Genomic DNA, 14,505 nt, shown 5'->3' with positions numbered 1-14,505 from the left:
GTTTTTATGAGAATGGGTGGTCTCTATTTGTGCTCAGTTGAAGACCTGCTGCCGGTTTTTATGAGAATGGTGGGTCTTTATCTGTGCTCACCTGAAGACATGCTGCCTGTTTTTATGAGAATGGTGGGTCTCTATCTTTGCTCAGCTAAAGACATGCTGCCTGTTTTTATGAGAATGGTGGGGCTCTATTTGTGCTCAGCTGAAGACATGCTGCCTGTTTTTCTGAGAATGGTGGGTCTCTATCTGTGCTCAGCTTAAGACATGCTGCCTGTGAGAATGGTGGAGCTCTATCTGTGCTCAGTTTAGGACATGATGCCTCTGAGAATGGTGGGTCTCTATCTGTGCTCGGCTGAAGACATGCTGCCTATTTTTCTGAGAATGTTGGGTTTCTATCTCTGCTCAGTGGCAGACATGCTGCCTGTTTTTCTGAGAATGGTGGGTCTCTGTGCTCAGCTGAAGACATGCTGCCAGTTTTTATGAGAATGGTGGGGGTCAACAAGGAAACCACCAGCTGCGTGTCATCGGCGTAGGTAACGAGTTGGATTCCCCAGGGAAGAACCACCTCAGCCAAAGGTCTCATATAGATATTAAACAGAGTTGGGCTGAGGGAAGAGCCCTGGGGAACGCCGTGATTCAGTTGCAGCTGGCTGGATAACACCTCTCCCTCAAAGACCGAGAAGCTTCTGTCTGATAAGAAAGAATGGAGCCATTCGATAGCCACTCCCGAGACTCCTGTAAGATGCAGCCGATGCAGCAAAAGAGAGTGGTTTACTGTATCGAAGGCTGCGCTGAGGTCCAACAGGACCACCGCAGCACAGCCTCCTGCATCCACAATACCCCTAACTGCCTCCACTACTGCTACCAGAGCTGTCTCTGTTCCTTGTTTTGCTCTGAACCCGGTCTGGGTGGAGTGTAATCCTTCCGTGGATTCAATAAAGGAAGATAGGACCTGATTCACATATTTTTCAGCTATTTTGCTGATAGTTGGTAATAGTGAAATGGGCCTGTAGTTGGCCAAGTCTTCAGGGTCTAAGCTAGGTTTCTTGAGCAAAGCTCTGACCTTAGCCTTCTTCCACTTGGGAGGCACTACACCGGAGGCCAGAGACGCATTAATGACCTGCGTTATCACAGGGCATACTGTCCCTGATACCTGTTTAAGAACTGCCGGGGGAGCAGCATCTAACGGGGAGCCAGATTTAAGATTACTAAGGAGACTATCCACTTCAGCCAGATCCAATGGAGGGAAGGCTTTGAGATCTACAGATGGGTTAGAGTCTATGTCCAGGTCCCCCTTTTTTCCACTCTTCCAATTGTCTGGGGTATCTGTCACTGGTGCAAAGCCGGAATAGATGTTAGATACCTTAGATGCGAAAGAGATAGCTAACTCATCACAGTGTTTCTGTGGATTCAGGACAGGACTGATAGTCCTGGGTGTGGTTGCCAGGGATTGAAAGATTTTAAAAATTTCCCTGGGGGCGTTAGCTGCTTCCGCAATTTTGCTCTGATAGTATGTGGCTTGTGTGGTTTTTATTAGCTTTTTGTAGGATCTCAGAGATGACCTATATTCATTTTTCGCAGCAACTGCGTAGTTCTTTCTCCACTTCCTTTCCGCACGTTTACACAGTTGTTTGTGTTCCTTAAGTTCCCTGGAATACCATGGTTGTTTAGTGGGACCCTCTCTATGCCGTAGCTCTTTTTTTGGCAGAATAGGATCTAGTGTGGAGTTGATCCACTGATAAAAGGCTTCATTGGCTGCAACCGGGTCCTCATGGGGGGCGGGCGGACAGCTTTTCAGGGCTGCCTCCCATTTTTCAGTTGGTAATCTAGACCATACTCGACTAACCTTCTTTAGAATGGAGGCCTTGTGGGTCTGTGTTACTGGAGACCACATGAAGGACAGTAGTGCATGGTCTGACCATGGTACAAAACTGGGCTGAGCGCATACTATATTTCCAAGATTGGTGAAGAAGTGGTCTAATAGGTGCCCACCTATATGAGTGGGACTGTCCACGATTTGTTCCAGGTGCACCACTCTCAGGGTATCCAACAGGCATTGCGATGGCATGGCATTGACTTCACCCAGGTGAACATTAAGGTCGCCCAAGATGGTAAAATTAGGGGTACTACTGATGACGAGAGAGATCTTATCTAAAAGATTGTTGCAGAAATCATGGGAATCGCCTGGGGGTCTATAAACCAGGATCCCAGAAAAGGTGCAGGTGGGTGAGAAGGATATAGAAAAACCAATACTCTCACAGTCCATAAGTGGACTCTCCGAGGTTCTACATCTGAAGTTGTTTTTATAAATAATCGCCACACCTCCTCCTCGACCGGACATACGGTCCTGTCTTACAATGGAGTACTTGGGTGGTAGCGCTTGCACTAAGTGTGGGTCTGAGTCATCAGTCAGCCATGTCTCAGTTAAAAATAGAACGTCAAAATCTCGTTCGTCCAGGAGTAAGTTGATTTCAGTGGTATGCCTTGGAAGAGAGCGACAATTAATCAGGGCGAGTGAAAAACTATCTATATTGCAGCTCCTGGGGTTAAGAGGCTTGCAGTAGGGACATGGGACCGCTACCTCCTCTAAAAGTATATCCCCAGGGCAAATATCCCTAGCCCTTCCTCTAAATGATCTGAGAAGTTCTCCACTGTAACTTACGCTGGTATGAGGGGTAGGATCCATGGGTATTGCCCCTAGCCCAGTCCTAGCCCGTCCAGACACGGACGGGCACAGACGGGCTCTCCTTAGGCACTCCTTTGGCGCGGTATGGCGCGTCCGCAAACGCGTACGCTAGCTCCTAGGGTAACAGTATCAATATATGCGCTTCAGCGCCGCGTGAACCAGCCCTGCCTCACAACAACTAGCGCGGCAACCTCGTCCTCGCTCAAGATGGCCGCTAAGTTGAATCGGCCCCTGTGGGTCCCGTGAATCCAATGCCCAACTCGGCTAGGTAGGAGCTGAGAGTCCCTGAGCGAGCGAGGCGCGAGGTAGGTAAATACTGATAGCCTCAGGAAGGGGTCTGAATGTCAAGTGCAAATTAAAGATGTAAGTGTGCACAATTTAAAAACACGTCAATACAATATTATTTAAAACAGCTAATCACAAACTAGCTCCCGGCTTCCGCCTCAGGAGCGCTGATGTCCCTAGGTCTAGAACAATGTCATACATTCACCCCAGTACAAGGATCTGGGCCTAAATCCATCATTTTCTTTGCACTCCACACCACACTGGGTTAGACACTGGCTATATGCAAATCAGCTCTGACCCTGTGCCTCATGGGAACAGTCCAGTCCGAACTACCAAGCCATGTCTTTCCCAGACCGGAATCAAGCATCCAAGGACCCGTTTCTGGCTATCAGCCTTTATCAGCCTGGATAGCTTGACTCCAGTGGTGTGGAGAGCCTGGGACTCATGTCTGAGTATACCCAGCACAATCGGGGTGAAAATTGCGAAAAACACAATAGATGGATAGAATGTAGAACAATGTCATACATTCACCCCAGTACAAGGATCTGGGCCTAAATCCATTGTTTTTTTGCACTCCACACCACCCTTGGTTAGACACTGGCTATATGCAAATCAGCTCTGACCCTGTGCCTCATGTGAACAGTCCAGTCCGAACTACCAAGCCATGTCTTTCCCAGACCGGAATCAAGCATCCAAGGACCGGGTTCTGGCTATCAGCCTTCATCAGCCTGGATAGCTTGACTCCAGTGGTGGGGAGAGCCTGGGATTCACGTCTGAGTATACCCAGCACACTCGGGGTGAAAATTGCAAAAAACACAGATGATGGACAGAATGTAGAACAATGTCATACATTCACCCCAGTACAAGGATCTGGGCCTAAATCCATCGTTTTTTTTGCACTCCACACCACCCTGGGTTAGACACTGGCTATATGCAAATCAGCTCTAACCCTGTTCCTCATGGGAACAGTCCAGTCCGAACTACCAAGCTATGTCTTTCCCAGACCGGAATCAAGCATCCAAGGACCGGTTTCTGGCTATCAGCCTGGATAGCTTGACTCCAGTGGTGTGGAGAGCCTGGGACTCACGTCTGAGTATATCCAGCACACTCGGGGTGAAAATTGCAAAAAACACAGTTGATGGACAGAATGTAGAACAATGTCATACATTCACCCCAGTACAAGGAACTGGGCCTAAATCCATCGTTTTTTTTGCCTTCCACACCACCCTGGGTTAGACACTGGCTATATGCAAATCAGCTCTGACCCTGTGCCTCATGGGAACAGTCCGAACTACCAAGCCATGTCTTTCCCAGACCGGAATCAAGCATCCAAGGACCGGTTTCTGGCTATCAGCCTTTATCAGCCTGGATAGCTTGACTCCAGTGGTGTGGAGAGCCTGGGACTCATGTCTGAGTATACACAGCACACTCGGGGTGAAAATTGCAAGAAATACAGTTGATGGACAGAATGTAGAACAATGTCATACATTCACCCCAGTACAAGGATCTGGGCCTAAATCCATCGTTTTTTTTGCACTCCACACCACCCTGGGTTAGACACTGGCTATATGCAAATCAGCTCTGACCCTGTGCCTCATGGGAATAGTCCAGTCCGAACTACCAAGCCATGTCTTTCCCAGACCGGAATCAAGCATCCAAGGACTGGTTTCTGGCTATCAGCCTTCATCAGCCTGGATAGCTTGACTCCAGTGGTGTGGAGAGCCTGGGACTCACGTCTGAGTATACCCAGCACACTCGGGGTGAAAATTGCAAAAAACACAGTTGATGGACAGAATGTAGAACAATGTCATAAATTCACCCCAGTACAAGGATCTGGGCCCAAATCCATTGTTTTTTTTGCACTCCACACCACCCTGGGTTAGACACTGGCTATATGCAAATCAGCTCTGACCCTGTGCCTCATGGGAACAGTCCAGTCCGAACTACCAAGCCATGTCTTTCCCAGACCGGAATCAAGCATCCAAGGACTGGTTTCTGGCTATCAGCCTTCATCAGCCTGGATAGCTTGACTCCAGTGGTGTGGAGAGCCTGGGACTCACGTCTGAGTATACCCAGCACACTCTGGTTGAAAATTGCAAAAAACACAGTTGATGGACAGAATGTAGAACAATGTCATACATTCACCCCAGTACAAGGATCTGGGCCTAAATCCATCGGTTTTTTTGCACTCCACACCACCCTGGGTTAGACACTGGCTATATGCAAATCAGCTCTGACCCTGTGCCTCATGGGAACAGTCCAGTCCGAACTACCAAGCCATGTCTTTCCCAGACCGGAATCAAGCATCCAAGGACCCGTTTCTGGCTATCAGCCTTCATCAGCCTGGATAGCTTGACTCCAGTGGTGTGGAGAGCCTGGAACTCACGTCTGAGTATACCCAGCACACTCGGGTGAAAATTGCAAAAAACACAGATGATGGACAGAATGTAGAACAATGTCATACATTCACCCCAGTACAAGGATCTGGGCCTAAATCCATCTTTTTTTTTTTCACTCCACACCACCCTGGGTTAGACACTGGCTATATGCAAATCAGCTCTGACCCTGTGCCTCATGGGAACAGTTCAGTCCGAACTACCAAGCTATGTCTTTCCCAGACCGGAATCAAGCATCCAAGGACCGGTTTCTGGCTATCAGCCTGGATAGCTTGACTCCAGTGGTGTGGAGAGCCTGGGACTTACGTCTGAGTATACCCAGCACACTCGGGTGAAAATTGCAAAAAACACAGTTGATGGACAGAATGTAGAACAATGTCATACATTCACCCCAGTACAAGGATCTGGGCCTAAATCCATCGTTTTTTTGCACTCCACACCACCCTGGGTTAGACACTGGCTATATGCAAATCAGCTCTGACCCTGTGCCTCATGGGAACAGTCCAGTCCGAACTACCAAGCCATGTCTTTCCCAGACCGGAATCAAGCATCCAAGGACCGGTTTCTGGCTATCAGCTTTCATCAGCCTGGATAGCTTGACTCCAGTGGAGTGGAGAGCCTGGGACTCACATCTGAGTATACACAGCACACTCGGGGTGAAAATTGCAAAAAATACAGTTGATGGACAGAATGTAGAACAATGTCATACATTCACCCCAGTACAAGGATCTGGGCCTAAATCCATCATTTTTTTTTGCACTCCACACCACCCTGGGTTAGAGACTGGCTATATGCAAATCAGCTCTGACCCTGTGCCTCATGGGAACAGTTCAGTCCGAACTACCAAGCCATGTCTTTCCCAGACCGGAATCAAGCATCCAAGGACCGTTTTTTGGCTATCAGCCTTCATCAGCCTGGATACCTTGACTAACCCAGGGTGGTGTGGAGTGCAAAAAAATGATGTATTTAGGCCCAGATCCTTGTACTGGGGTGAATGTATGACATTGTTCTACATTCTGTCCATCAACTGTGTTTTTTTGCAATTTTCACCCCGAGTGGGCTGGGTATGCTCAGACGTGAGTCCCAGGCTCTCCACACCACTGGAGTCAAGCTATCCAGGCTGATGAAGGCTGATAGCCAGAAACCGGTCCTTGGATGCTTGATTCCGGTCTGGGAAAGACATGGCTTGGTAGTTCGGACTGGACTGTTCCCATGAGGCACAGCGTCAGAGCTGCTTTGCATATAGCCAGTGTCTAACGCAGGGTGATGTGGAGTGGAAAAAAACGATGGATTTAGGCCCAGATCCTTGTACTGGGGTGAATGTATGACATTGTTCTACATTCTGTCCATCAACTGTGTTTTTTTGCAATTTTCACCCCGAGTGAGCTGGGTATGCTCAGATGTGAGTCCCCGGCTCTCCACACCACTAGAGTCAAGCTATCCAGGCTGATTAAGGCTGATAGCCAGAAACCGGTCCTTGGATGCTTGATTCCGGTCTGGGAAAGACATGGCTTGGTAGTTCGGACTGGACTGTTCCCATGAGGCACAGGGTCAGAGCTGATTTGCATATAGCCAGTGTCTAACCCAGGGTGGTGTGGAGTGCAAAAAAACGATGGATTTAGGCCCAGATCCTTGTACTGGGGTGAATGTATGACATTGTTCTACATTCTGTCCATCAACTGTGTTTTTTTGCAATTTTCACCCCGAGTGGGCTGGGTATGTTCAGACGTGAGTCCCAGGCTCTCCACACCACTGGAGTCAAGCTATCCAGGCTGATGAAGGCTGATAGTCAGAAACCGGTCCTTCGATGCTTGATTCCGGTCTGGGAAAGACATGGCTTGGTAGTTCGGACTGGACTGTTCCCATGAGGCACAGGGTCAGAGCTGCTTTGCATATAGCCAGTGTCTAACCCAGGGTGGTGTGGAGTGCAAAAAAACGATGGATTTAGGCCCAGATCCTTGTACTGGGGTGATTGTATGACATTGTTCTACATTCTGTCCATCAACTGTGTTTTTTTGCAATTTTCACCCCGAGTGGGCTGGGTATGCTCAGATGTGAGTCCCAGGCTCTCCACACCACTGGAGTCAAGCTATCCAGGCTGATGAAGGCTGATAGCCAGAAACCGGTCCTTGGGTGCTTGATTCCGGTCTGGGAAAGACATGGCTTGGTAGTTCGGACTGGACTGTTCCCATGAGGCACAGGGTCAGAGCTGATTTGCATATAGCCAGTGTCTAACCCAGGGTGGTGTGGAGTGCAAAAAACGATGGATTTAGGCCTAGATCCTTGTACTGGGGTGAATGTATGACATTGTTCTACATTCTGTCCATCAACTGTGTTTTTTTGCAATTTTCACCCCGAGTGGGCTGGATATGCTCAGACGTGAGTCCCAGGCTCTCCACACCACTGGAGTCAAGCTATCCAGGCTGATGAAGGCTGATAGCCAGAAACCGGTCCTTGAATGCTTGATTCCGGTCTGGGAAAGACATGGCTTGGTAGTTCGGACTGGACTGTTCCCATGAGGCACAGGGTCAGAGCTGATTTGCATATAGCCAGTGTCTAACCCAGGGTGGTGTGGAGTGCAAAAAAACGATGGATTTAGGCTCAGATCCTTGTACTGGGGTGAATGTATGACATTGTTCTACATTCTGTCCATCAACTGTGTTTTTTTGCAAGCCTGCCAGCAGCATCTGATTTACATGCCCTGGGCACATGCGGTGCACTGTACTGGGGTCTGTCAGTCAATCAAACAAGCCAATCATGGAGTCACTAATCCATACATTAATTTACAAGGAGAGCATATGCACTTTAGCACTGATCAGCAGTGGTAAAGTACCCAGAGTCATCACACCAATAAAAACAGGCCAGAAACAATACAGGAGGAAGGCACAACGTTCTGGGATGACCCTGCAAAAAGGGGCAAGTCCAACAGTAAACTATTGTGCTAACCGTCTTATTTGTATTTGGTGCAATCAAATGTAATTTCATGCGATCTTTTCGACATATAACAGAATTATGCAAAAGAAAATTACTGAAATTTTCTCCAGCTCTAGTGTTTTCACATTTAAACTGTTCTCGCGGATCTCCCTTTTGCACTCAAGTGTTCTCTGCCAGCGCTCATCTGGTCTTCAGGAATCCCCACATCAATCTGTACCCTGCAGTGCGAGGCGAAAACAAAAGGTGTGAGTGTACACAGCCACCAAAGGAGCCATAGTCTAAAATGAAGATAACAGCGGGGAATGACTATCCACAGTGTCTGTTCTTTAATGAGAAGTCTTGGTACTTTCCTATTACATTTATTGAGACACTGCTGAGAAATGCTTGTACTTTACTTTCAAAATGCAGAAGTGCACCTTATAGTACCCGCCCATCTACATCATTGTCAGCAGCAGGTAAAGTCTTACTGCTCCACTCCTGTTCTCTCTGCAGCAGGTAACGTCTTACTGCTCCGGATGTATGTCGTTACATGCATACTTTTACAACGCATACCTTTACAATGCATTTTTTACACCGCAACATCCATTACATCGCATGCCATTACAACGAATTCTTTGAAACTACCTTTAAACTGCATTCCACTACAACGCATACTACATTTACAACGCATACCATTAACACGCATACCATTACATTGCATTTATGGTAAGTATTGGATAGTGTAGGGGTAAAAATTACTATTCTAACTCCAGGGGGGTGCAACAGTATGGTAAGTGTTGGATAGTGTAGGAGTAAAAATTACTATTCTAACTCCAGGGGGTGCAACAGTAGGGTAAGTGTTGGATAGTGTAGGGGTAAAAATTACTATTCTAACTCGAGGGGGTGCAACAGTAGGGTAAGTATTGGATAGTGTAGGGGTAAAAATTACTATTGTAACTCCAGGGGGTGCAACAGTAGGGTAAGTGTTGGATAGTGTAGGTATGCGTTGTAATGGTATGCATTGTAATGACTGCGTTGTAATGACATGCGTTGTAGTGGTATTCATTGTAGTGACATGCGTTGTAATGGTTGCGTTGTAATGGCATGCATCGTAATGGATGTTGCTGTGTAAATGTTTCGTTGTAAAGGTAGTGCGTTTTAAAAGTTGCGTTGTAAGTGTTGTTTCCCTACTGCTCAACTCCTGTTCTCTCTGCAGCAGGTAAAGTCTTACTGCTCCACTCCTGTTCTCTCTGCGGCAGGTAAAGTCTTACAGCTCCACTCCTGTTCTCTCTGCAGCAGGTAAAGCCTCACTGATCCACTCCTGTGAGGCAGGTAAAGTCTTACTGCTCCACTCCTGTTCTCCCTGCAGTAGGTAAAGTCTTACTGCTCCACTCCTGTTCTCTCTGCAGCAGGTAAAGTCTCACTGCCACACCTGTTCTCCGTGCGGCAGGTAAAGTCTCACTGCCACACATGTTCTCCCTGCAGCAGGTAAAGTCTTACTGCTCCACTCCTGTTCTCTCTGCAGAAGGTAAAGTCTTACTGCTCCACACCTGTTATCTCTGCGGCAGGTAAAGTCTTACTGCTCCACTCCTGTTCTCTCTGCAGAAGGTAAAGTCTTACTGCTCCACACCTGTTCTCTCTGCGGCAGGTAAAGTCTGACTGCTCCACTCCTGTTCTCTCTGCGGCAGGTAAAGTCTTACTGCTCCACCCCTGTTCTCTCTGCGGCGGGTAAAGTCTTACTGCTCCACTCCTGTTCTCTCTGTGGCAGGTAAAGTCTCACTGCTCCACTCCTGTTCTCCCTGCAGCTGGTAAAGTCTTACTGCTCCTCTCCTGTTCTCTCTGCAGCAGGTAAAGTCTTACTGCTCCACTCCTGTTCTCTTTGGAGCAGGTAAAGTCTTGCTGCTCCACTCCTGTTCTCTCTGCGGCAGGTAAAGTCTCACTGCTCCACTCCTGTTCTCTTTGGAGCAGGTAAAGTCTTACTGCTCCACTCCTGTTCTCTCTGCGGCAGGTAAAGTCTCACTGCTCCACTCCTGTTCTCCCTGCAGCAGGTAAAGTCCTACTGCTCCACTCCTGTTCTCTCTGCGAGGGGAAAGTCTTACTGCTCCACTCCTGTTCTCTTTGCTGCAGGTAAAGTCTTACTGCTCCACTCCTGTTCTCTCTGCGGCAGGCAAAGTCTTACTGCTTCTCTCCTGTTCTCTCTGTGGCAGGTAAAGTCTCACTTCTCCACACCTGTTCTCTCTGGAGCAGGTAAAGTCTCACTGCTCCACTCCTGTTCTCTCAGCTACAGGTAAAGTCTTACTGCTCCACTCCTGTTCTCTCTGCGGCAGGTAAAGTCTCACTGCCACACCTGTTCTCCGTGCGGCAGGTAAAGTCTCACTGCCACACATGTTCTCCCTGCAGCAGGTAAAGTCTTACTGCTCCACTCCTGTTCTCTCTGCGGCAGGTAAAGTCTCACTGCCACACCTGTTCTCCGTGCGGCTGGTAAAGTCTCACTGCCACACATGTTCTCCCTGCAGCAGGTAAAGTCTTACTGCTCCTCTCCTGTTCTCTTTGGAGCAGGTAAAGTCACACTGCCACACAGGTTCTCCCTGCAGCAGGTAAAGTCTTACTGCTCCACTCCTGTTCTCTCTGCAGCAGGTAAAGTCTTACTGCTCCACTCCTGTTCTCTCTGCGGCAGGTAAATTCTTACTGCTCCACTCCTGTTCTCTCTGCGGCAGGTAACGTCTTACTGCTCCACTCCTGTTCTCTCTGCAGCAGGTAAAGTCTTACTGCTCCACTCCTGTTCTCTCTGCGACAGGTAAAGTCTTACTGCTCCACTCCTGTTCTCTCTGCAGCAGGTAAAGTCTTACTGCTCCACTCCTGTTCTCTCTGCGGCAGGTAAAGTCTTACTGCTCCACTCCTGTTCTCTCTGCAGCAGGTAAAGTCTTACTGCTCCACTCCTGTTCTCTCTGCGGCAGGTAAATTCTTACTGCTCCACTCCTGTTCTCTCTGCGGCAGGTAAAGTCTTACTGCTCCACCCCTGTTCTCTCTGCAGCAGGTAAAGTCTTACTGCTCCACTCCTGTTCTCTCTGCAGCAGGTAAAAGTCTTACTGCTCCACTCCTGTTCTCTCTGCGGCAGGTAAAGTCTTACTGATCCTCTCCTGTTCTCTCTGTGGCAGGTAAAGTCTCTCTTCACCACACCTGTTCTCTCTGGAGCAGGTAAAGTCTCACTGCTCCACTTCTGTTCTCTCAGCTGCAGGTAAAGTCTTACTGCTCCACTCCTGTTCTCTCTGCGGCAGGTAAAGTCTTACTGCTCCACTCCTGTTCTCTCTGCGGCAGGTAAAGTCTTACTGCTCCACCCCTGTTCTCCCTGCGGCAGGTAAAGTCTTACTGCTCCACTCCTGTTCTCCCTGCAGCAGGTAAAGTCTCACTGCTCCACACCTGCTCTCTCGGTGGCAGGAAAAGTCTTACGGCTCGACTCCTGTTCTCTCTGCAACAGGTAAAGTCTTACTGCTCCGCTCCTGTTCTCTCTTTGGCAGGAAAAGTCTTACGGCTCGATTCCTGTTCTCTCTGCAACAGGGACAAACTCTGCCAAGACTCATGGCACTGGAGTCGTTAGAGCTCAAACAACCTTTAGAAATCTAACATGTGAGACAGAGAGGTGCCTGGCCTATCTGCAAGGATACATTGACGGTCTGGGAAAGAGAAAATCATGCAGCTCACCTGATGCGGAAAATCAGTCACTGGCACCAAAAGCAGGTGAACACCCTCTCCAGTCACAAAACATTGTCCATACCCAGCATGTTCGGTAACACTTTCATACTTTCGTAGTATCTCATGTGGTAAACAATGACCTACCAGAAGGAATGAAATAACATCAAGCATGTTTACCAACCACATCGTTTCTTGCCCGTTGCCAACCCAGTTTCATTTCGTACAGCTGGGGTCAAAATCAGACAATTTTTTCCCCATTCTGTTTTCCATCATGTCTGTCGCGCCCACATTCGCCCACATGTTTCTTAGCTTTAACTCATGAGTTGAACAAAATGTGTTGGACAGTTAAATACGTTATGCTTGACAAATGAACCAAGTTTTTAACCCCATCACTTCTTGACATATTCCCCTCCTGTGCTGAGGGTCAATGATAATGGGTGTGGTCATGACAGAACGGTTCCGTCATGAGCACAGCCCCACTGTGCCTCATGACGGAACAGTTCCGTCATGAGCATCGAAGGGGTTAAAGAGCATGTAAATGTAAATGTAAATGTGCTGGACTTGTAAAGCGCACAGCTGCCCGTAAGCGTCCCGGCGCTTGCTTAGGGAACCCGTCCTGGTATTCCCCTGTGAGAAACCACCGCAGGGTGTCCACAAGGTGAAAGCCAGGCATCCCGCCGCGAGGGGCCGTAGTGGAGATTAAGCAAGCTATTGCCCAGAGTCGCAGAGTGTGACCCCGTGAGTTGAGTAGGCACCAGAGCGAGAATTATCGAGTCTGTGGAATTTTGAGCCTGAGACCCGCCGAGGTGGGGAATCGAACCCTGGTCCACGGTCGATCTCAGCTTCCGGGTCTGCCGCCTCTAACCACTGAGCCACGCTTCTCCACCTGAGCATCTGAAAGACAGAAGACCAGATCCCAAACAGAGGCAATGAGGCAGTTGATTGCACATATTTGGGCCACATTAAGAAAAGAGCCGGAATAAAGCATCCTAGGACCGGTTTCTGGCTATCAGCCGTCATCAGCCAGGATAGCTTGAATCCAGTGGCGTGGAGAGCATGGGACTCATGTCTGAGCATACCCGTCCCACTCGGGGTGACAAATGCAAAAACAACAGTTGATGGACAGAATGCAGAACAATTCCATACATTCACCCCAGTACAGAGATCTGGGCCTAAATCCATTGTTTATTTGCTCACCACACCACCCCAGTTCAGACATGGCCATATGCAAATCAGCCTTGACCCTGTGCCTCATGGGAACAGTCCAGCCCGAACTGCCAAGCCATGTCTTCCCTGGACCGGAATTGAGCATCCTAGGACCGGTTTCTGGCTAACAGCCTTCATCAGCCAGGATAGCTTGACTCCAGTGACGTGGAGAGCACAGGACTCACGTCTGAGCATATCCGTCCCACTCGGGGTGACAAATGCAAAAATAACAGTTGATGGACAGAATGCAGAACAATGTCATACATTCACCCCAGTACAGAGATATGGGTTTAAATCCAATGTCATTTGCTCACCACACCACCCGAGTTCAGACATGGCCATATGCAAATCAGCCTTGACCCTGTGCCTCATGGGAACAGTCCAGCCCGAACTGCCAAGCCATGTCTTCCCTCGACCAGAATCAAGCATCCTAGGACCGGTTTCTGGCTATCAGCCGTAATCAGCCAGGATAGCTTGACTCCAGTGGTGTGGAGTGCACGGGACTCAAGTCTGAGCATACCCGTCCCACTCGGGGTGACAAATGCAAAAACAGCAGTTGATGGACAGAATGCAGAGCAATGTCATACATTCACCCCAGTACAGAGATCAGGGCCTAAATCCATTGTTTGTTTTGCTCACCACACCACCCCAGTTCAGACATGGCCATATGCAAATCAGCCTTGACCCTGTGCCTCATGGGAACAGTCCAGCCCGAACTGCCAAGCCATGTCTTCCCTGGGCCGGAATCAAGCATCCTAGGACCGGTTTCTGCCTAACAGCCGTCATCAGCCAGGATAGCTTGACTCCAGTGGCGTGGAGAGCACGGGACTCACGTCTCAGCATACCCGTCCCACTCGTGGTGACAAATGCAAAAACAACAGTTGATGGACAGAATGCAGAACAATGTCATACATTCACCCCAGTACAGAGAGCTGGGCCTAAATTCATTGTTTTTTTGCTCACCACCCCAGTTCAGACATGGCCATATGCAAATCAGCCTTGACCCTGTGCCTCATGGGAACAGTCCAGCCCCAAATTCCAAGCCATGTCTTCCCTGGACCGGAATCAAGCATCCTAGGACCAGTTTCTAGATATCAGCTGTCATCAGCCAGGATAGCTTGACTCCAGTGGCGTCGAGAGCACGGGACTTACGTCTGAGCATACCCGTCCCACTCAGGGTGACAAATGCAAAAACTGCAGTTGATGGACAGAATGCAGAACAATGTCATACATTCACCCCAGTACAGAGATCTGGGCCTAAATCCATCGTTTTTTTGCTCACCACGCCACCCCAGTTCAGACATGGCCATATGCAAATCCGCCTTGACC

The sequence above is a fragment of the Lissotriton vulgaris genome, chromosome 12 (genome assembly GCF_964263255.1).
Source record: "Lissotriton vulgaris chromosome 12, aLisVul1.2, whole genome shotgun sequence".
In the NCBI taxonomy this organism is placed as follows: Eukaryota; Metazoa; Chordata; class Amphibia; order Caudata; family Salamandridae; genus Lissotriton; species Lissotriton vulgaris.
This window is presented reverse-complemented; position numbering follows the sequence as displayed.